Below are 25,514 nucleotides of genomic sequence, written 5' to 3'. Positions count from 1 at the left end.
ATATACGTCTATAAATATAAACAGAAAAATATATATACGCAGAATTAATACAAGGTAGTGAGAACAGGGGAGAGACAGGGATGGTGATTGCTTAGAATAGAGAGAGAGCTACCAGTAGGGGTCCTCCTCTACCAAGGCAGCTGAGCACTCTCTCTGCATTTTCTGGTACAGTCCCAGGTGCCTACAGCTGTTGAACTCCAATAGAAGCAGTAAACACTAAATTGAACCTAGGTAACCCTATGAACAGTGTGCTGATTTAGGAAAGCCCACATTAGCATGATCTATGATATTTTTATTTATTTTGCTAATTATTTCCTAATTCCATTTTGATCTGAGAGCCATCCAGGCTCCATGATTGACACCTAGAACAGCGAGAGGGTATGTGATTGGCCCAGGCAGTGTCACCCAGACACTATACATCATAAACAAGACTTTAAATCAGGTCTTCCTGGCTCTGAGTCCAGTTCTCTAGTCATACTGCCAAGAAATAATATTGACTGTCTCTCTCAGCAGCCAAAATAGTTATCACAAAGTCCATGCAGGACTGATTCCATGTTATTTATAAGAGAGCTTCTTGGATACTCACTTTGCACATTAAAAAAAAAAAAAAAGCTTGGCTATCGGTTTTCTTGGCTCACAGATTAGAAGCAGCAAAAGCAAATGAATAGTGTATGTTTAGGGTGAGGAGGGGCTGGAAGCTTCTAGAGGCAGGTCCATGAACAAGAATGAGATGTAACAGCCGATGGCTCATCACTAGTAAGGAAAGAAAAGCTCAGAAGGCAAATACAAAAACTAAAATAATAATAATAAAATTTGGGGGCCATGATTGTGGAATCAAACAACCCTGAACATCTCAAAAGTACCTAAAAATATTGTTGAAGTATAGCATGATATTGAACCGAGGCTTAATCTTAGTATGGCTGATCCTGAGTCACAGAAACATAAATTCTTAATTTTAGAAGGACCTCTAAAGTCATTTTCCATCCATACCTGACCAAAGATTTTCCTACAATAAAACAGCAAAGGATCCATCAGATCCTAAAGAAGGAGAGTCTACATCCTTTGGAAGAACCACCAAAAAGATTTATTCTGTTCTTCATCTTCCATGAAATACAAATGAGGAATGGGTTTTAGAATGTTTTTACTTGAGAATAATTCTAATACATAGAAACTTTGGGGCTTACATAAATAAGCTTCGTTCACTGGAAATTCACTTATGTCAAACAGCACATACCCAAATGGTGATAATTAAAATACAGTCATCCTTTCCTTATTTATAGTATTTTTTTATTTTTTGGTGGAAGTGCTGCTTGTAGGCATGGAGGCTCCTGGGTAACCAAGACTGTTGAGTTACTTTGCATCAAGGACCACACCTGATAGCAGCATTTAGTGCTAGTGCACCATACTAAATGCCTTAGGATGAACTGGGACTTACAAGAGTCACAAAACCAACGATAATTAATGTTATTTTTTAAGAAAAAGAAAAGGAAGTCATGTGAAAATGATACAAATTTTATGAAAACTAAAGGAAGGAATTTCAAACAAATGAGATCTTTAAGTGACTCATGTAAAATGTTGTCTTTCCTGAACATAGTAGAGAAATTACCAAGAGAATTTGAAGCAATTATTACATGTTGATATCATAAAAGACAGCACACAATGCCACCCACCTGGAACATAGATATACCTCTATCTTCCAGTCAATACAGAACACCTCAGACTTTGCTGATTTTCCTTTCATAGTCCTTGATCCTTGCCATTTCCCCAAATTATAGAGTCCCCTCACTATATAGGTCACATATGTACCTGTGTGTGTCTTGGGGTGATTAAAAGATGGATAAATATTGTCAGAATTGAAGCTTTGTGTAAGAAATTCAAGTGTCTTTCAAAGCCCAATTTAATCTTGAAAAAAGCCAATGGATCAGGGGGAATTTGATTTAATAAATATTTATTAAATACATACTAGGTAGAAAGGGTGATTCATTGAGGGTAAAAAAGGAGAAGTTAGGTATTAACAATTGAGTGGAGTAAATTGATTAATTCAGAGAGTGAAAACGAAGATGAGTCATCAAGAAGATGAATTCAAATCTTGCCTTAGACACTAGCAGGTCAACTAACTATGTGCTTCAGTTTTCTTTCTTATAAAATGGGGGCAGGAGACTCAGTAATCTCCAAAGTCCTTTCTAACTTTAAGTCTATGATTCTATCAAGTGATTTTAAGAGGATGAGAATGCTAAGAATAGATTGCATCAGGAAAGGTCTCGTGCAGGAGACAGTACTTAAGCTGTTCATAGATGCTAGGGATTCTTAGCAGCAGAGGTAAGAATAAGTGAATTCCAGGTATGGAGGACTATCTGGATATGCACTAGATGATGCTAATAAAATCAGGATTCAGCTGCAGAATTCTAGTACCAAAGCAAAAGAAGTGTATATTGTATGTTATGTATTATGTCAAATCTCTGATTTTCAACAAAAACATAGAATTATTATGAAGAAAGGAGGAGGAAAATAATAAGAAGGAAGAAGCTGGAAAACAATTAAAAATGGTCACTGTTAACTAAAGCTGGAAGTATAGTCATGTAAAATCATGGCAAGATATATGGATTTTAAAATACCATTTTGGAAGTAGTATGGCCAGAAGAAACAAATACAACCACCAACAACTCAGTTATGAACCTTGCACAAATCAGCAGTCTCCCTGGGATCCCGTTTCTTCACCTGTAAAATGAGAGGGTTGGGAATTGACCTCTAACATCATGTGATCCTATTATCTGAGGCTGGGGGAAGGTGGGCATCAAGCAAGCAAAGCAAGTACAATCCAGATTCAGAAACCAGAAATTTCCAAACAAAGGCTATGGCTAATTTGGAATCTAAAAGTTAGAGCCATAAATGTCACAGGGATTGGTTCTAAAAATCAATGAACTGTTTTCATAGATGTACAATTATAGAAATGATTATTTCGTTTTTTAAATACCCTAATAAATCAAGAAACAAATAATTTATTAAGCATTTACTATGTGCTAGCATTAGGAGTACAAAGACAAAATGAAAGTTTCTGCCTTGAAACAAAGGGAGACAAAAGCACACATCCCAGCCACCTCCAAACCATGACACTTGCACTCAGTTATCCTCCTCTTCCTCCTTAGAATCTTAGGCTACACAAGGAATCACTCTGGGCTCTGAAAGGTGAGTTTTGCTTTATCTTATTTGGAACCAGGCCTGTATAGGATTTCTAGACTATTTCCAAAACCTAAGCACATAAAGTCCCTCTTCCCCTTCACCCTTTACTTGCGTCCCTCAGCTATTCTTTATATATTATCTTCCAACAATACAATGTAAACTCCTTGAAGGCAGGGATTATCTTTTCCTATATTTGTATCACAGCACTTAGTGCAATACCAGATTGAAGTGATTTGGTTTGGAGAAGCTAGAGGGAGCGGAAAAGCCTTTGGAGATGGCCTTTGAGCTGTGTTTTGAAGAAAATTAGGGATTCTAAAAAAATAGAGTTAAAGAAGAAAGAACCTATTCAAAAGTAAAGAATGGAGATATAATATTATTTCTTGAACTTATAGTTCAAGGAAATCAAATTTTGATAAAGCTCATTGGGATTCAAATGGAGCTACCTGACCATGTCTTTAAACACTCAAGCTCTCTCTGACAGCCAACAATGGGCCCCAGCCCAAGCCTCATTTGCTAACTATTATCAATGCTCCAGGCATTTAATTCATAACTCCAATGAACTCAGAGATCTGGTCCAAGCCTGTCCCCTCTGTGCCGGCTTACCCCAATTCTACTTAGTAAACCATTAACAGAAATCTTGCACAGAGAAATCCTTGATCTGAAAATAAGGTCTATCTAACCTGCAGCTGCCACTAACATAACAGACTCTCATTAACTTTTCAGACAATCTTTACCTCGTGATGTTGGTTTTTAATCCTCCTATGTTCATCTTAATATTGTACTCATCATTTTACCAGCCAGTTAAGATTTCATTATATACACAGTCACTGACTATTTCCATGTCAAAGAAAATCATTCTTTTAAAAGGTTTCTTTGTCAGGTATTCATTAAGGTGGGTTTCACATCAAAATGATAGTCACAAATAGCGTACAAACATCTTACCCAGTTTGAAGTTTTTACAATCCATCTGTGCTATAAGCAGTCATGCAGTCTATATTGTTTATTTCTTCCCTTTCTCAGTATTCCCTTTCTCAGTAAGTGCACTTACAAGCACATGTGCCAAAAGGAAATGAACTCCTCTGTTGTCCTGCCTTGAAAGATGCGCTTACCCTAAGGACTACAAGTATATATTAGGAGATGCTCAGAGATGGCCCTGAAATTTACTGATGTGATACTTATAGGCATTGACATGGATGCTTGTGAGTAAGTCAAGAGTCTACATTTTCTTAGAACTATTTTTAGACCTTCAGGAATTTTATGGGAAGCACATTGAATAAATATTTATGAGAATAAAAATCCACAGCTAGTATTTAGTATTCAGGGCTACATGGAGCAGTCTTATTTTACCTTGAGACATGATGTTACAAGAAGAAATACAGTGCTAACTACTTTTCTTTTGGATCCGAATGATGAATTCACAGGACATTGAAACATGGAATGTGGGTAACAGGGCATTTCACGGAAGACTGAACATGAAGAGAAAGCTTTCATAGGAAGAGCGGATACCATTTTTTGCTGTAGAGCACCTCTCAACTGATCATAATATCACAAGTTAAACAATATACAATTGCTCAGTTCAAGAGACAGAGGGAGTTAAAAATAGTGCAGTTTTTGACCTCAGCTGTCCGGGAGATGATGAATTTTAGAAAAAGGTCAAGTTGATTTCTAGGAGGTGGTAGAAGCAATGAGAAAAGATTGAGGTCAGATCCGGAAATACCTTTAAGAGTTCTCAGTGAATGAGAAAGAAAAAATCAACAATAATAGGGATGTCTGACATTTCACATTGTCACGCAGACATTGAGAATTGTTAAATTTGCTTTTCGGCTTGGAATTTGTTGCTAAATTAAAATGAGGAAATATCAGGATCTAAAAGATGCTTTATTTCTTAATGAATGTTTTCAGAGTTGAATTGCAATAGAGTAGGGGTTCTTCTTTTTACTGTTATGGACCCTTTACATCCTGAAGAAGCCCAAGGATACCTTCTCAGAATAAAACTTTTAAAAGTATAAAATGGAATTCATAGGATTGCAAAAGGAATCAATTACACTAAAATGTATGCAGTCATCAAAATATTTTTTAAAACCTATTTCATGGATTTTAGGTTAAGAACCCCTTGTTCTAAGGGGCATTCAGAAATTTGTCCTGTAGTCTGTGAGGTAAAGCATACTTTAGAACTTCCTTAGAAAGCTGTGGAGAAACTAGAAAAAAACCTGAAATGGCAAGAGAAACTGTGCTGAGGGGTGTCTCAAGAAACTTTGGCTCTCATTGGAGTTATATATCCTGGGCAAGGTCCTTAACTTTTCAAAATTTCAAATTACTCCTTTCTTAGATTTGCTCAATTATATTGGAAGAGGGAGTTGTCTCACTGGATACAATGTTCCCTACATTGATGAAATCATAGGTACAGGCTCTTCCCTCCCAACCAACTCCTTCACACTCCAAAAGCTGTCTTAAGCTCACACTGTGTTCAAATCCCTGGGCTAGGTACTAGGGATAATAATAACTTGCATTTATTAAGTGTTATAAGGTTTGCAAAGAATTTAATATATATGATTTCCTTTGATCCTCCCCCAAATCTTGTGAACTTACCACTTACCACTAATTACTAACCCTGTTTTATAGAATTAAAGCTTGGAGAGATTAAGTGACTTATTGAGATCAAACATTTAGTATATGTCTGAGGCAGAATTTGAACTCAAATATCCCTGACTATAGGTCCAATTCCTTGCTGCCTCGCTGCCTATAAAAACAAACCATGAAATACTTCCTGTCTCAAAGGAGTTTACATTAATAAGTCATGTAAAAAGATCCATAAAAATGAAGTAATTTGAGGAGGGAGAGAGGATGAATAAACTGAGTTGCTGAGGAGAGGGGAAAAGAATTTAGGGAGGAAGTGATACCTGAGCTGAGAGTCATGCAGGAAGATCAGGAATCTGAGAGCCAGATATGTAGGCATGGATTCTATATGAGCAAATTCATGGAGCAAGTAGATCAAATGCCGAGTTAATCTAACTGCAGATAAATCAAACTGGGTGGAATTTAAATGCTATGAAGAGGTATACTGTTAAATAAAGCTGGGAAGCTTATTGAAATAAGCAAGATTTAAGTTAGTGAAATAAGATTGTAGTCATATTGTAAGGGATTTAAATACTAGGTGGAGGAATCTGAAATCTGAGGAATTTTGGGTGCCTAATTTATAAATATGACTCTTATGATTGTTTGGAGGAAAGAACACCGGACCCAAAGTCAGTGCAGATCTGGCTATTAATGAGCTATGTGATCTTGGGGATATTACCTAACCTTTCTAAACCATACTTTCCTTATCTATAAAATGAGAAAATTGGGTTAAATAATCCTTCAAGTTTCTTCCAAGCTCATAATTCTGTAAGTACAGTTTTATGAGGTATGGCTTTAAAACAAAATAAATAAAACAAAACAAACACCATATGGCATAGCAAACTGGCCATATGGGAGTATTCTACTCTGTGACCTTGGCCCAGCTACTTCATTTGTCTCATCCTCAAGTTCCAATGAGGGAGAGGTGTGAGATATTCACAGAATTTCAGGTTGAAATTCTCAAAAGTCATCTACTTCAACCCATTCTTGACAGATGACCCCTCCACAATAAATCTGATGAATGGTTATCCAGATTGTGCTCAACTGAGGAGAAGCCACTACTTCCAAAAAAAGGCTATTCCATTTTTTAGTAGTTCAAATTGTTAGCAAATTTTTCCTTCCATAGGAAGGGCATTCCACAATGCTCATATCTATTTGCCTCTTTGCAACTCCTACCCACAGTTCCCAGTTCTGCTCTCTGAAGCTTAGTAAAAGAAATCTAATTCTATTTTTATGTGACAACTCTCCAAATATTTGATAATAGTTTTCATGTCCCTGTATGATCTCTGCCAATAATCCTTAATCTTATGATTCTATAAGAGTTGCATCCTTCAAATCAGTAACCTTATAATTTTAATCATACTCAGGCACTGCTACTATCACAAAATATAGTTGAAATATTCTTTCTGACGTGTATTTAGTATCTGTGGCACATTATTTCCAATATCATCAGTGGAGCAAATTTTCGTCCATTGTGAGTAGGATATAATTTTTAGAAACAGTCGAATCTGGATGAACTAGGTGTGAGCTCTACCTGCAGAATATAGTTTTGGGCCCAAAATGAGAAAGAACAACAAAGCAATAATTTTAATTTTCCCAAGTAGCTTATAAATTGATTCTAATGTCCATTCTAAGAGAAGTATTCTAACAATGTATGGAGTACGAATAGTATCATTAGAAAAAATATATAACTTCTCAAGGTAATGACTTTAAAGGATAATATTCATTTCAGTTGAGACAGTTTAGGGAATTTAGGGCTATGAAGACCCTTGTGATCATTTACCTCTCTAAAAGATCATGTCTGACAATTCCTTACCTTTTATATAATTCCTATATTACATTATCTGAGCAGTAGATCAGATTCATTCCCCCACAAAGAAGTCACTAACAATTTATATTTACAACAGCCAGCTGGTCCTCCTCCACACCCTCCTTTTTCACTGACACTCAGATTTAAGATGGGTCAACAAAGCACATTCCCAAAGAATCCATTCACACTTTGGACAGTATTCTGGGATAAAGAAGGAGATACCACATAGTTAAAAAATAAGTAAAATGAGTCAGTTTTGTATTCACTTTATATATTTAGTTTGTTTTTGTTTTTAGTCATGTCTGACTCTTCATGATCCCATTTGGGCTTTGGGTTTTCCATATCCTTCTCCAGTTTGTTTACAGATGAGGAAACAGGCAAGCAGACTAAAGTGACTTGTATAGGGTCACATAGTAAATAAATAATACTGAATAACTGAATAATACCTTTTTAGATGTTTATATGTTCCTTACTCTATAAAAGACAATTTCAATAAATATTAATCTTTTTGTCTATTTTCTTATTTCCATGAACTTTTTTTTGACAAGGCAATTGGGGTTAAGTGACTTGCTCAGGGTCACACTGCTAGTAAGTATTAAGTGTCTGAGGTCATATTTGAACTCAGGTACTCCTGCCTCCAGGGCTGGTCCTCTAACCACTGCACTATCCAGCTGCCCCAACTCTTTTGGAAGATGTTCTACACATATGTGGAGGTTATCCTCTTATAAAATAAAAATTCTCACTTCCTAGTAAACTACCTCAGCAGAGGGGCTAATCCAGATTGAGGATAACTGACAGATCGCTTGTTAGTTAGTTAGGAGAATGTCTACCACAAACATGTGAAGACTTCCCCCTGGAGAACAGGTAGATGAAACCAATTTGTTCCAACAGTTATGAAGGTAGCTGAAACATTCACTGTGGGAACTTAGACCTTGGTCAGACATCAAAGATACCAAAGTCATCCAATGGATACCTATCATTGCCAGACATCCTAACTTTTGCACTGGACTTCTGATGACACTGGAAGAGAGTAAGACTGATGGTTTTGTGCAACTCTGCCTTATATAAATCCAATTCACTCCCAAGTCAAGACATCATCATATAATGTCATTGGTCCTTTTTGAAAACAAAGGATAAAAACAATGAAAATATGAGAAGGGAACAGGCAAGCAAATCATATCTGTATGATAACAAGTTAGAAAGGTGAAGGGAATACATGTTATTGCTATGCTTTTAGTATATCGATAATTAAAAAAAGTATTTAGCTCAGTAAAATAGTCTCCTCAGTGAGATATCTGATCATTCAAGAGATATTGGCCTAACAAAATATACAAGATAACTATTAGTAGAAAAATGCCTATTCAGATCAAACCATGCACTTAGAAGACCAGTCTATTAAACTAGTGAGAAGTTCACATATTTGGAATAGGCATTGTAATTGAATGGGGAGTTTGACTCAGAATTGGATAGGAGGAAGACGTTGAATGAATTGTATTTGAACAATACTTAACAATCCCAATTTGCTTTCCAAAGTGAAGGTTTACATGTTTGACACAAGTCAGAGATATATGATTGGGAATCGTAAAATTCAATTTAGTTCAATTCAACAAGCATTAATTATGTATTAGACAATCATAATCTCTAAGCATCAAAGTTATAGGTGACCCTAAAGCAATGAAGAGACACAAGGTTGGAGCAAGCAGGTTGTAAAATATTTACAATGAGTATCTACAAGTGTTTAAGAATAAGCATAAGGGATATGATGAGAAAGAGAGGTAGTCTAATTAATTGTAAGAGTGAAGAGAACTGACAGTAAATATTTCAATTGCAAACATGAATTGTAAAAACAAAAACAAAGCACTTTAAACACAGAGGAAGATCAATAGAGGGTTGAGGGAGATAATCTGTTAAATATATATGGGTATTATATGGACAAGAATTACACAGGGTTAGAAAGTTTTGAATTATAATCTTCACCAATAAAGGTGTGAAATACAGGTTCATTGAATTGTAAGATACCTCATATTTCAGGAAAAATATTTAATCTGTGTGTGTGTTCATTGCTTGACACAGAATATAGTGATATAGCTATATTGTGGTCCATTTTGTTTTTTTGTTTTTGTTTTTGTTTTGTTTTGCTTTGTTTTTAATTTTATTAAAGCTTTTTATTTATAAAACATGTGCATGGGTAATTTTTCAGCATTGATAATTGCAAAACTTTTTGTTCCAAATTTTCATCTCCTTCCCTCCACCCCCTCCCCCAGATAGCAGGCAGCCCAATACATGTTAAATATGTTAAAATATTTGTTAAATTCAATGTATGTATACATATTTATATGGTTATCTTGCTGCATAAGAAAAATTGGATCAAGAAGGGAAAAAAAAAATCTGAGAAAGAAAACAAAATGCAAGCAAACAATAACAGAAAGAGTGAGAATGCTGTGTTGTGGTCCACACTCAGCTCCCTGTAGATGTGTAGGGTGTAGATGGCTCTCTTTATTACTGGACAAGTAAAACTGGCTTGAATTATCTTATTGTTGAAGAGAGCCAAGTCCATCAGATTTACTCATCGTATAGTCTTGTTGTTGCCATGTATAATGATCTCCTGGTCTTGCTCATTTCACTCAGCATCAGTTCATGTAAGTCTTTCCAGGCCTTTCTGAAATCATCCTGCTGGTCATTTCTTACAGAACATAATATTCCATAACATTAATATTTCATAACTTATTCAGCCATTCTCCAATTGATGTGCATCCAGTTTCCAGTTTCTTGCTATTATAAAAAGGGCTGCATTGTGGTACATTTTGAAATTTGGAAAACATTCAACTTTTTATCTGTGTTATATAATTTAAAGTATACAGAAACCTGATCTTGGATAGTTTTGCTGCTGGTGGAGAATGAAGAGACTGTGAATGATGTAGAACTTGGATATTTTCTCCTAGATAAAGAAGCTCTCCCAAGGCTCTTAATTTTTTCCTTTCTCTTTAAAAAGACTTTCCTAGTTTGGAACAGAGGGAGAGATATAGAGAAAAAGATTCTTTTGAGTCAAAAAGAAAGAACCTTTTCTACACAGACAGCTTCATATTTCTCAGCTTCAGAAAGTTATGTTCCCAAAGTTTTCAATAAGATCCTAGACAGATAGAGTTGACCTTTTTTTGGCATACAGACATTTTGCCAGTTACCCTATTAGCTACTGAAATGGTATTATTTCTTGCTTCTGCAAATGGATGCTAACACACACACATATATACACACACTTCTCAAAAAGGTATGTCTAGACGGTCACTCCACAGATAAACAAAGAAAGGCACCATAGCAGCTCTTGAAATATCTAAATTGTTCCCTGGTAATAATAATACTCTCAGTGGTGGCCTATCAGAATCATTTCTATCCACGACAAAAAGACATTAATTTAAAGTTCCTTCTTATTGATTCTAGAACACAAAAGAGAGAAGGAGAGACAGAGAGAAAGGAAGGAAAGAAAGAAGAAAAAAGAGATGAAAGGGAGGAATGAAGAAAAGAAAGAAGGAAGGAAGGAAAGAAGGAAGGAAGGAAGAAAGGAAAATAGGAAGGGAGGGAGGGAGGGAAAAGAAAAAAATCTTCAGACTCAAAATCTTTAAACAGAATAGATTCCTGATGTTTCTTTGTGATTAATTCAATTTCTGCAAGTTCAAATAAAGTGTCCTTTTATTTGGCTTTCTCATCAGGTCTTTTGAAGAAGGCAAAGTGGGATTTGACTCCTAAATTCTCAGGCTTCATTCAGCTCTACTCATTATGATTCTTTCCCTTCTCATGCCATAGGAATCCATATTTTCTGTTTTTTTAAATTACTCTGGGGAAATGGCTATTACCTTCTTCACTAAAGATAATATCTATATCTATATCAGTATTAGGATCTATTTTGGAAATGATATCTAAATTCACCATAATACACTGGGAAAGAACTCTAGAATTTGAGTTAAAAGAACTAGTTTGAAATACTGGCTCTATCTCTTACTGTTTGTAAGTTAACTGGGCAAGTCGACTAATTTCTTAGCCTCATTTTCTTTGTAAATATTGGGGGGGGGGTCAGACTAGAAGATTTCTAAGGTGACTTGCTGCTCAAAGTTTATGATCCTTTGTTCTCTAGCTAGATTTTAATAAACCAGAGGTTAAAGGATTCCTAGGGAGGAGAAATTTATTTCCTTTTCTCATCCCCGATCCAGGATTTTGCTGGATTCTCTGTTACCCAGCCCCCATGGAGTCCCCATTTGTTTCTGCTTCTCACTCTTTGTGAAGCTACCCTTCACAGACTACCTCCTAACATGTTTACTGGTCTCTGATGTCTGGAACTCAACCATTTATCCTTGGATTTCTTTAATTGGGCATTCCCCAGACACAAAACCTCACATACGACTCTGATGGCTTGTTCCATGTAGCATGTCTTCACTTCCCAAATCTATTAAGGCGTCAAATACAGTCCAACCCAGCCTGGTGTAATACTACATCTCCATTTGATTCCTTATTATATAGTCTCAGATCACTGTAAAAAAAGGAGAAAAAGAAAGGAACACCTATTTTAAGCACTTATTATGTGTTAGACACTGCTAAAGGCTTTTTACAAATATTATCTCATATGATCTTCATAACAACTCTAGGTTGTAGGTATTATTTATTTATTATTATCTCTATTATTAATCTATTGATTATTAGAATCAATATCTTAAATATTTTAAACATCACAATAAATTTGGCCTGGACATTAAACTCATGGCAATGTATACAAGGCACATCAAAACAACAAACAAACAAAACTAGGAGATAACTAAAAGTGCAACAAGACAATCTTGTTTTTAAAACGCATAAGCATATAGAAATCTTTATATAAGCATGTGCTTTTCTACAATTATCAAAAATTATAGAATCTTTTAGCTTTGTTACCAAAGCTAAAGTATATCATAGTCAGCTATATGGTACAGTGGAGAGAGCGCTAGGTCTATAGTTAGGAACACCTGGGTTCAAATCTGTTCTCTAACTCAATAGCAGCATGATCTTGGGTAATAATAATTTATTTAACCTCTAAAAAAAGGACTTTTTACCAGTGTTCCACCTTCCAAATGCTCCTACACTTGATCCATTGGCATATACTCTGTACCACTGTTGTGGCGGAAACAGGGATACAGGTTGAGATTTTGATATTTTGTTAGCTCTGGCAAATTCAGTTAGAATATTCCACCTCAAAAGGAACAATTGGGTCAATGACTATGAATGTCATGCATGTTCTAGGATCTACTATACTAATAACTAGCATTTATATAATATTTTAAGATTTGCAATACATTTTACATTTTATTACTTGATTCTCACAACTAGTCTAGGAAGTAAATGCTTTTATTGTCCCCATTTTGCAGATGAGGCAGGCAGGGTTAAGTGAGTTGCTCAGGATCATGAAGCTGCTAAATTTTCAAATCTAAATTTGAACTCTGGTCTTCCTGACTCCTGCTCTAGTGCTCTAACCATTGTGCTACCTGGTTGAAGGGCCTCTTCTAGTTCAAAAACTGTGAAGTTCACTGGAACTTTATAGTCTTTGGCACTGTCTAATTAAAATGGTACTTTGCCATTGGCTAATAGTATTTTGAGGTAGGTAGTTATACTAGCATAAGCTGTAAGAAATAATTTTCATTTTCTTCTGTATACCAATTCCAATGTTTCTCCCCTGAGTCAAATCTCTTATGCTGTTTAAGAGGATTGCAGTTAATCTGTCTCTGCAAAAAAATTAATTTTTTTTTAAAAAATAAAGCTAAATAGCAATTGAGGCAAAAAATCTCCTCTTTCATCTAGTCCAAAAAAAGATCTAGATAAATAAACAAATAAATGAATGAATCTGGATGGAAGGACAGAAGGAAGGAAGAAAGTAATGAGGTCTTCAGTTAGGTGTGATTAGCAGAGGAATTGATAAAAATTAATCCCTGGGGCAAGCTGGGTGAAGGTAATGATAGAGATCAGTTTAGCTTCACAGTGCCACCCTCTGGGGAGATCGTCCAGTCTGAAATCCAAATTATGTCAAACCCTGGAGACCCACCCTCTGTAGGAGAATTAGGCAGTCTCACCTTGCCATGCCCTGTCAGAAATCTAAATCATGTCCCTGAGATTAAATTTTCCCTAGAAAATCTACTTATGGGCCATCCCATGGCTACTGCCTTTCTCTAGGGCACTCTGCCCCTTTCCTCTTCCTCTTCCCCCAAGCTATGTGGTATCTCTCCTAACTCCATTAAGCTTCCTAATCCTACTTTTCCTTCTTATAGCTAACTGACTCTTTTTAGGATGCTAAATCCTTTCAGGATTTAATCTGGTAGAACATGCCCCAACCTCATGGGATGTTTCTTTTCCACTGGGTAATTGTGAGTTTCATTGAGGAACTTGTCTTTTATATGCTCTTCCAACTTTATTTCATATTTATCATTGCTGGTGTCTAGTGTATCCCTTCATTTTGTCTATAATCTATTCCTCTAAATAAATCTACCTTTTGCCAAAGAGAATGAACATTGAGAACTCTTCATATGACCAAAACTCAGCTTTTGGTGCCTACTATCATCTGTTGTCTACGTCACCCACATCAGAAGAAAGGAAGGGAGAGAAAGAGGAAGGGAGGGAGGGAGGGAGGATGGAACAGGAAGAAAGAAAGAAAGGAAGGAAGGAAGGAAGGAAGGAAGGAAGGAAGGAAGGAACGAAGGAAGGAAGGAAGGAAGAAAGGGAAGGAAGGAAGGAACGAAGGAAGGAAGGAAGGAAGGAAGGAAGGAAGGAAGGAAGGAAGGAAGGAACGAAGGAAGGAACGAAGGAAGGAAGGAAGGAAGAAGGAAGGAAGGAAGGAGGAAGGGAGGAAAGAAGGAAGGAAGGAAGGATGGAGGGATGGAGGGAGGAAGGAAGGATGGAACAGGAAGGAAGGGAGGAAGGAAGGAAGGAAAGGAGGGAGAGAAGGAGGGAGGGAGGGAGGAGGAAGGAAGGAAAGGAGGGAGGAAGGATGGAACAGAAGAAAGGAAGGAAAGAAGGAAGGAAGGAAGGAAGGGAGAGATAGAGGGAGAGATGGAGAGAGGGAAGGAAGCAAAGGATGGAGAGAAGGAGGAAAGGAAAGGAAGGGAGGGAGGGAGGAAGTGAGAGAGCGAGGAAGGAGGGGGGAATTTTAGTTTATGGGCCAACTTTACTCATAAAGGTTGTAGTTTGTCCTTCATCCAAATTGAATGTAAATAGAAATCATTTCTGCTTTGGCCAGAAAACCTGAGGGTCTTTCCAGTCTAGATTTATTCATTTATCTATCTAGATTTTTTTTTTTTTTGGACTAGGTGAAAGAGGAGATTCTTTACCTGGTCTGCTACCTAGCCTTAATCACTGAATGGGTGTGGCCTCAGTCAAACTGAGATCTGTTGACCTTATATTAAAAAGGCCAGAGTCTCCTTTTGCATCCAGGACCATCTTCAGTTGTCTTGATCTGTATCTTGCTACCTGATTCAGATAGCTCTGGAGGGGAAAGTGAGGCAGGTGACTTTACACAACTCTTCCTCATTGAAATCCAATTTATTTGCATGTCAGGGCAATCACTTTCCTGATGTCATGATCCTCTTCAAGAAAGAAAGACAAATAACAATAGCAAATAAAATGCTATTCAATAAACTGGGCAAAGGATCCCTCCCTCCCCACTACTCATGGTGAACTTAGCTTTGATTACTTCTAACATTAACTTACACTCCCCAAAGTTAGACAGAAAGGGCACATAAATAGAGAATAGGTGGATGGGACCATTATTCATTACATAGGAGATGCACACATAGATAAAAAACTGAAGATAGCCTGGGAAAGTGGATTGAAACTCTCTCAATCAATCAAACACTAAGCATTTATTAAGTGCTTACTCAGTGCCAGACACTGTATGAAACATTAAATATCAACAACAATAATAACAACAAAACTCAAGAAGTTCAAATTCTATTAGGGGAGAGAATAGTACATAAATAGATATGCAAAAAAAAAGAAAGTCATGAAGTTAACCTGATCTCCTGAAAAAAGTGTCATTTATGCTGAATCTTGAAGGAAGCTAAGAGATGATGAAGGAGAAAATTATTGGTATGAGAGGGACACAAGTGCAAAAGCATAGAAAGATATGTGTGAGGAATAGCAAATAAGCCAATATGTTTGAATGGCTAGACCACACCTTGCAAGAAGAGGAATAATGTTTAAGAAGACTGGAAAATAATAACAAAATTCATTTGGAAGAACAAAAGGTCAAGTACATCAGGGAAATTAATGAAAAAGATGCAAAGGAAGGTAGTCTAGCAATATTAGATTTCAGACTATATTATAAACTATCAATTATCAAAATTATCTGGTACTGGCTAAGAAACAGTGATGGATCAGTGCAATACATTAGATACAGAAGAGGTAGTAATAAATGACTGTAGTAGCCTCCTGTTTGATGACCCTAAAGACCCCAGTCTCTGGGATAAAAACTCATTATTTGACAAAAACTGCCAGGAAAACAAAGGCTGATACCAAACATAAAGGATGATACCAAAAACAAATTAAAATAGCATAGCCCTCTATAGATGTATCGAGAAGGGAAGAGTTCATGATCAAATAAGAAATAGAGAGCATTATGAAATGTGAAATAGGTAATATTGATTATATTAAATTAAAAAGCTTTTGTGCAAACAAAATCAATGCAACTGAGATTAGAAGGAAAGAAGAAAGCTGGGAAACAATCTTTAGAGCAAACGTCTTTGTTAAAGACCTTATTTCTCAAATATATAGAGAGAATGGAGTCAAATTTATAAGAATACAAGCCATTCCCCAATTGATTAAATGATATGCAAAGAAATTTTCTGATAAAGAAATTAAAGTTGCTTTTAATCATATGAAGAAATGCTCTAAATCAGTTTTGGTTGGAAAAATGCAAATTAAAATAATTCTGAGATACCATCTCATATTTCAAATTGGCTAATATGACAAAAAAAGGAAAACTATAAATATTGGAAAAGTTGTAGGAAAATTGGATCACTAATCCCAATTGGTAGATTTGGGTAGAGTTGTAAACTGATCCAACCATTCTGGAAAGCAATTTAGAACTGTGCCCCAATGGAAACCAAACTGTGCATACCCTTTGATCCAGCAATGTCAGATACTAGGTCTATAGTCCAAAGAGATCATAAAAAAGGAAAAGGGATGTGTGTGTGTGTGTGTGTGTGTGTGTGTGTGTATCAATTGTTTTTGTTGTGGCAAAACACTGGAAATTGAGGGGACGCCCACCAATTAAGGAATAGTTGAACAAGTTGTGGTATATGAATATAATGGAATATTATTGTACAATAAGAAACGATCAGGAAGATTTTAGAAAAACTTGGAAAGACTTGTATGAACTGAGGTAAAGTCAAATGAGCAGAATTAGGAAAACATTGTACATAGTAATAGCAATAGTGTATAATGATCAACTATGTATGACTTAACTCTCCTCGGAAATACTATGATCCAAAACAATTACAAAGGATGCATGATAGAAAATGCTATCCACATCCAGAGAATTGATACAGTCTGAATTCAGATTGAAGCAAGCTATTTTTATTTTCTTCCTTTTTGTGTGTGTTTTTTTTCCCTTTAGGACTGTTTCTTCTTTCACAATTGTGACTAATATGGAAATATGTTTTACTTGATTGCACATATGTAACCTATATCAAATTGCTTAACATTTTAGGAAGATGGAAGGGGAGAAAGAAAATTTGACACTCAAAATTTTGTAAAAATGAATGCTAAAATTCATCTTTACATATAACTGGAAAAAAAGAAGACTGGAAAGATCAGATTGTGAAGGCTTTTGGACCATCTTTTGGCAGTTGTGTGGAAAATGAATTGGAGTAGGGAGAGATGAACTAGGGAGACCAAATAAGAGGGTATATTAATAGACCAGGCAATATATCAGGAAGACCTGGTGAATAAAGAGACAGGACCACTCTGTGGGCAAAGAAAAGACAATGACAAATTGGAGATAGGAAGAAAAAGATTTGGCATCTGGTTGAATATGTGAGTTAAGTGATAATGAAGAATTGAAGAAGGCACCAAGGTTGAAAACCTCAGTAACTAAAAGGATAGTATTAATGAGGAATTTCGGAAGGGAAATAGGTTTAGGGGATGAATTCTTTTCTAGGGCTGTATATTGAGTTTGAGGTACCTATGGAATTTCTAATTCAAAATGTACCTTTAAGAAGATAAGACAAAACAATAAAGATACTTTCCTAGAGTCTTATTGTATTTTTTTTTTGCGGGGGGGAGAGGAATGGTTTGTGGGGGGAGAGCTAATGACATAATGTTGCTCACTGAAACTCCTGGTTTTAGAGCAAAAAAGAAAGTCTCTTATAAGTCTTTTATTCTTCCAGCCTTCAGAAAAATTGAGATCTACTCAAAGAGAGAGAATATTCCTTCAAGACAACCTTAGAGTAAATTTGCCCAACTGCCAGCCCACCTTAAGGGAGAGAAAAAATATGCTCTGAAATATAGATTTGCAGGCAGACAATTTCACTAAGATGATTAGTCACTCCAATGTTATTTTTTTTTCAAAAGTAAAATATATATATATATTTTTTTTGGGGGGGGGCAGAGTAGATGGCTCAGTGGATAGAGTGTCAAGCTTAGAGTTAGGAAGGCTCATCTTTATGAGTTCAAATCTGGCCTTGCACATTTAACTATATTAGCCTCATTTGCTTCAGTTCCTCATCTGTAAAATGAGCTAGAGAAGGAAATGGCAGATTACTTCAATATCTTTGCCAAGAAAACCCCAAAAGGGCATGAAGAGTGAGACGCAAAAACAAACAAACAAAAAATACATTAAAAAGCACTGATATTCTTTGCTTTCCCATGGTAGAAAGTAATTAGAAATGTTCATTGTTCTTTTACATTGCTTTACTTTCTGTCTTGAGACTGAAAATAATTCTGTTCTTCACAACATGGGAACCAGCAGTACAAAAGTTAGTCATGTATCTCCTTCAAGGACCAGATTAGTAGAACTTGGAAACTTAGAGAACACAGCAGGGGTTAGAGAGGGAAGAGAGAAGGAGAGGTAAGAGGCAGGGACGCTTTGTGGTTTGCAATGTGGCTTTTTGCACAGAAGCGATTAAATGGAGTTAGCAGCTGGGTAGGAAAGCTCTGCATCGTTACTGGAACCTAGAGAAGTCAGTCTTTACAACTCTGTGAGTGAAATAAGAGCAAAATGCCCAGAATTTAATTAGATGTCCCAGGAAAGGCAGAAATTTTAAAAAATGGAAGAAATGCAATTAATCCTGAATGGAAGAGAAAAACTATGCAGAGAGAAGTCCCAGGGTTTTTACATCATACAGAATGAAGTAATCTGTCTTGAAATACTAATTACAAGAGGAAAGAGAGAAAGAATCTTGAATCTAGAGTTAAAAGTCCTGGTTTTGGATCTTGATTATGCTATTTAGTAGCTTTCTGATCTTGTACGAGTCTCTTCCCTTTGTAAAAGCAAGAGGTTTGGAACTGATAATCTCTAAGGTAAATTTTTACTATTCAAACCTTTGATCCTAAATAAAAAGATTGTGCTTCAGCTAAGAAAAGAACCAGCTTTGCTTTGGCTGGCTACTGGCTCAGGCAGAGAAAATTCAGGTGGATGCAAGAAAAGAAGTTCTCAGGAGGTTTAACTGAAGATATCTTTCCCAGGAGCCTAGTGGTAGCTGAGGTGATGGATGAGGAGAAAGTACCTCTATCTCCTTGGTTATTCTAGCTTCCAACATAGGATAAGTCTTGACAATTTTGTGCTGTCATAAATTTTGCTCTTTTTTTTTTTTTTGCTTTCTTTCTTATAAATTACCTATTAAAGCTTTCAATCCTGTTTCTTGATTGAATTAAAGGAAAGGAGGTTCATTTATATTTTGCCTAAAGGGTCAGAGAAATTCAAATTTTTTCTGGCAACCAGATCCCATACTGTTCACAACCACAGTGCAGAACACAATTTTTTTTTATTAAAGTTTTTTATTTTCAAAATGTATATATGGAAAATTTTCAACATTCACCCCTACAAAATCCTGCATTGTAATTTTTCTCTCTCTTCCTCCCACCTCCTCCCCCTGTTGGCAAGTGTTACAATATATGTTAAACATAGGCAATTCCTCTATATGTATTTCCTAAGTTAAAATTCTTAATCAAAAAAGGGGTAAAGACGATCCCAAAAGATAGGTAAAGAGCCTGCAAATGTAATTTCATTGATAAAGAGAGTGCTCACTTTATCAATGCAGATTAACACTTTCTTTGGGAGAAAAACAAACAAGATAATTATTACATGAAATTGAAATTTATTTGTGGAAAAAAAATCATTGCTAATAGGATAAGAAGGGAAAAGGTCCATTGCAGGGAAAATCTATGCAAGAAATATCTTTGATAAAGGTCTGTTAGCCAGGATAAATGAAGAACTAATAAATACATAAGACTAAGAACTCTTTTCCAAGGATAAGTAGTCAAAGGATATGATCAAATTCCCTCTGCATTTGGTAAAACAATTATCTGAAGAAAGAAAAAGTAAATAGTCTTTGGAGAGCTTAGCTGTGGACGAGCTAAGTGTCTTCAATAGACTATACAGTAAGCTTATTTATTTTCATTTTTTCCTTTGCATAGACAAGTATTGACTTATTTATTCTTGGTTTCTAAGGATTGTTGTTTTTTTCATGTCAGCCTTCCTTCTTCATAGCATCCATTTTCTTTCATAGCTGCTTTTTAGGTCAGCTTATGTGCTTCTCAGGAAAGGTAGGCAAATTGATAAGATGATTTTCACTGATGTAATAGTTATCTGATATGTCCTTAATGTCATCTTCCAGTGACTTAATAGTCCTTTCAGAGAAATGAAAGAAGAGCTAGAAAAAGGGCCTTAACACTAGAGAATGAGATGATTGATTTTAGTCAGCAGGATGATGAATAGAGAAGATAATTGCTCAGGGAGGGCCTTCTTGATGTCCTTCAATTTACAGTTAATAGTTGGCTTAAGGCCAGCCCAGTACAGAAGCCTTAACTTCCCAGCTTCCTGCAAATGCCCTAGCAATTTCTCCAACACTAGGATGATCGGTTGTTTGTTGTTATCATTTACTTGCTTTCATATACAGTTTTAGCAAGGGAATGTTATCATTCAAAACAGCCAATAAATGATGAGATACATGAAAAACAATATTTTGTACAGTTTTGTTAATTCAAATCAGTAAATATTTATAAAGTACCTCCTATGTATACTACCCTGAGATAGGCATTAGGGATATAGAAATGAAGCCAGAAATAATCCTTGACCTCAAGAAGCTTAAGGAAAAGTAGAAAGATTCTGGAAGGGAAGGATTTCAATAGATGGAGATAGTTTGGGTTTTTTAGAGGTGGAGGAGTCCATTCTATTAATTGGAAGATGGTTTACACAAGTTCATGGAAACAGTTAAGAACAGAATGAGATCAGAGAATGATTAAGTATTCCATCTTGACAAGAACAAAGAGAATATCCTTTGAAAATTGAAAAGCAGTTGGGGTCCTGAAGGTTGGAATAGAGAGGAATATATAACTTATTGTATAAGTAATAGACAATCACTAAAAGTGTTTGAATAAGAAAGTGGCAATTATAATTACAATTTTCCCATCTATAAAATGGGAATAAAAATTTCATGTAGATTGTTGTAAGAGTAAGAAATAATATCATATTGTTAAATTGAAGTCTTGAGGGGTCTTTGAGCATTATAACTGGTTGAAGGAGCTAGTGGATAGTCTTTAGTCAGACATTCATATTTATGATATATGCTTATCTATGATACATAGTCATGAATCTCTGAAAGACTTGATAGACCTTTTGCTAACTTTAGGAATGCAACAAATGAGCAAGGGAAAAAAAAGACATTAAAATACTATAATGGATATACATACATGTTCATATAAGTACTATCAAACACAATTCAAGGAATTATTTGATGTAATGAAAAGAACAATGGACTTGGAAACGATAAGATCTTAGTTTGAATCCTGCTCCAGATATTTACCAGCTATGTAACCCTGTGAAAATTTCTTAATCTCTTGGTCTCAGTTTCATCATCTGTAAAATAGAAATAATAATTACAGCTATTTCACCATCCTATTGTGAAAATATTATGATATAACCCCCATAACCTAAATGTGCTATGGAAATATACTATTATCATTAAACATTTAACCTGCAAACAAAATCATCAACTTATAGACTACTATGTGTACCTATGCTATCTAATGCCAATATTGTTATCTTTACTTGAACCTTTTATACAGGGTCATGTTCTTTAGTTAATGGTTAACATAGTGCCAGTGAGGGAGAACATAGAGAGAATATAGATGAACAGAGAACATATGGAGGTTCTTTGTGGGCAGGGAAAGTGCTTGAAGAGGTATATCTCAGGAATCCATGTGATCAAAGAGGGGACATGTGAAACTACATGTGGACAGAGCAACTCACATTGAAGGCTATGGGGCTATGGTTATCCTTGGTGATAGCAACAGATAATTCATTAATTTGTCCTTAGCTACTCACTTCTCATATATTTTTTCAGTTGTATTCAACTCTTCACGATTCCTTTTTGGGTTTTCTTGGTAAAGATATGAGTAGTTTTCTATTTTCTTCTCCAGCTCATTTTTCCAGATGAGGAAACTGAGGTAAACAAGATTACCTGACTTGCCCTGGGTCACATACTTAGTAAGGGCCTGAGACCAAAAGTTGAACTCAGGAAGACTCCTTTTCGTGATTTTAGGCCCAATGCTCTATCCACTGTGCCAGCTAGCTGCCCTTACCACATATGAGTATATACAAATACTGTGTCTCTGTCCTTGAACAGCAGCTCTGGAAGCAAAGCTTCTCTCTGCTAGCATCTTCTGGGCGTCAATATTCCAGGGCCAATTATTGAACTTTTATTGCTGATTTAACAGTCACTTTCTCCGGAGTATGATTTGTCTCCCAAACATTTGGACACATTTGAAAATGCAGAACAGAAGTTCAGGAAAAACTATTTCATTAGTCTGGATATAGATTTGGAATTAATCTACATAGAAAAAGGTGAACTCACTCAAAGAGATCTCCTGTAAGAAGATGCAAAGGGCAAGGAAAAAAATGCTAAAGTACATTCATATTTAGTGTATAAAATGAAGAAGACAAACTAAAGAAGGAGAAAGAAAGAGAGAGTTCAGAAATGTAGATGGGAAACCAGGAGACATTCTGGTAAATTTTTAACAATTGGCTTTTCCAAAAAAGTATGCAAGATACACATTTAAATTTGATCTACATTAGTAGCATGTTCTTCATCATTTTCTTAAGTCTAGATAATCAATAAGATAATAAATCAAGTCTTGATATGTAGCATTTGTCAATTTCTGGGATTTGACAATCAGCTCTCATAATCTAGTAGTACAAATCAGTTCCAGCACATCACTGGAGTGTCTCTGAAGCAGGGGGAGGGGAGAAGATCAAGAAATAGTTAATTCACTAACTATTGATGGTTATAGATATTAACAGTATTAAAATGAAAAGGACAGTGGCTACGCTTCCTGTGAAAGTAAAAAACCTATCTTTTCAAAAATAACATTTTATAATTATTGCTGTATGTAAGCAAGACATGGAACATTCCTGCCTCTGAAAAACAAAAGTTTGTCACATAGAAGGCAATGGAAAAGCTCGTGAAAAGTGTGAGTGGGCGACAACATATAACCAAGGAGGAACCATGAAGAACAGAAATAAAAATATCATCAAGGAACTGTATGATAGGAAAAGAAAATACTTTGGTCATGTGGCAAGAATTACAGAACATAGGTGGTCATCCAGAGTACTCTGTTAATTGGGAGGAAGTGAAGAAGATATATAGCATGTTGGATGGGAAACTTTAGCAGAAGGCAGGAAGTTGAAAATGGAGAGATAAGGGAGATTATCAATGGAGCAGAATTCCACAGGAAATAGAAAGGAATAGAATGAAGGGGTCCAGGAGAGGAAGGTTAGCTTTAGCTCATCCATCTTGTGACACTGGAAAATGGAGAAGAAAATGGACAAAATCAAGTAGGTTTTGATATTGAAGGGAAGGAAGTTGAGGGAGTTGAACCTGTTTGGCCTTGATCTCAGTAAATAAGAGGCAAGACTTTCTGTTGAGAAAGAGGGGATAAGGATACAATTGGTTATTGGAGGAGCAAATTGCTGTGAGGAAGGTGATAGGATGTCATTGTGAGATGAATTAGAGGATTGCCATATAGCGATCCATTCTTCTGCAAAAGGCCTTTCCTGGTCCCCCCAGAAGTTAGTGCCTTTCCCTCTAAATTTATTTTTTACATAGTCTATACGGACCTGAGATATGTCTACCTTTTTATATATCACATCCTTCATTGGGCTGTACTTTTTTTTTTTTTTTTTTAATTTCCTGAAGTAATTGGGGTAAGTGACTTTCCCAGGGTCACACAGCTAGGAAGTGTCTGAGAGCAGATTTAAACTCAGGTCCTCTTGACTTCAAGGCTAGTGCTGCATCCACTGCACTACCTAACTGCCCTGGAATGTACTTCTTGAGGGCTGGGACTATATTTACCTTGTTTTGTATTTCCATTGCTTAGCACAGAGCTCATGGTAAGCACTTAGCATATAGTAAAAACTTAATAAGTGCTTAACTGATTGACTCAATTAAAGCTACTTATGCTATTTCCCCAGGTGACTTATACCATAGATTATCATTTAATAAGTCATAATAAAGCTTTCATATCATAGTTTAACTGAAGTTCATGTTCATAGATATATAGAATTGGAACTAGAAAAATAGTCCATGGGTACAACCTGCTGGATATTACTGATATTGCAAAAGATCCATGTCATGGAGGATTTCTCAATTTATATTTCTCTCTTTTATACCTTACATTCATGTTTATTTTTCAATAGCAACCATGGTAGGGGAATGAAGCATAATGCATAAGTTTTATAAACATACTCACACACATACACACTTTCATGAGCATGTGCATTCTGCCAGTCTTAGTGAAAAAACCTGTGATGGAATTAAGAATGATTGTCAAAACCCCAAACGCTTTCCAATTGTCCTAGGTGCTGATATTGAAGGTGCAGAAGTATGTAGGGCCAAAAATCCTGGGCAACCAGTGGTGGGAAGAAAGTCTATAGGACATCAGTAATTACCTGAGCTTAGCTTTTACTACTCAAGGCAGATGAGCTTCAGCTGGTATTAACAGCCTTTTGAGAGCACTTTTTAAGGTCTGTATCCCTTCTACCCCTTCCTCCCATTATTAAATAAACATTGAGCCATTCTAGATTTTTACTGATGGCTGCTGAAGAGGTTTGTTTGTTTTTTCCTTAGTATTAAGATAACAAAAAGTAGAAAAAGCATGATTCCACTGAAAAGTTTCAATATTAAGTACTATAGAAATATGTAAAAGCAGGAAATTTTTTCTTAAACAAATTACTTCTTTCCCTTTGCTTTGATTTTGGTAGAAGTAGAGAAGAGGGGGAAAAGTGGCTTGACTTAGAGATTTTAAGCATCAGTTATAGAAAGCATATTCTTGGCAATGTCTTAAAGTCACAAGGGCAATGTGATTGAATACAGTAATATTTTTAAATTTATGTTAGTGTGTAGAAAAGTATTCAATTTCTCAGATTGACAACCCAAAACCATAATCTGTGCTGGCTCCATGCTGAACTGAATTTGCCAAGATTTTTGGTTTTGAAAGCTCAGTCTCTACCTATGACTTCTATTTCTGATCTGCCCCCTCCCCAGCCCCGCTCCTTAACTTCCTGCAAAAAATACCCCAACCCACCAATCCCCCCAACCAAGTCATTCATACTTAGAAGGCAACATCCAGGGGTCTTTGCCCAGTTTCTGTTCTGGGCTCCTCTGCAGGACGGGCACTGGAC

Source organism: Antechinus flavipes, chromosome 3, assembly GCF_016432865.1.
Source record: "Antechinus flavipes isolate AdamAnt ecotype Samford, QLD, Australia chromosome 3, AdamAnt_v2, whole genome shotgun sequence".
NCBI lineage: Eukaryota > Metazoa > Chordata > Mammalia > Dasyuromorphia > Dasyuridae > Antechinus > Antechinus flavipes.
This window is presented reverse-complemented; position numbering follows the sequence as displayed.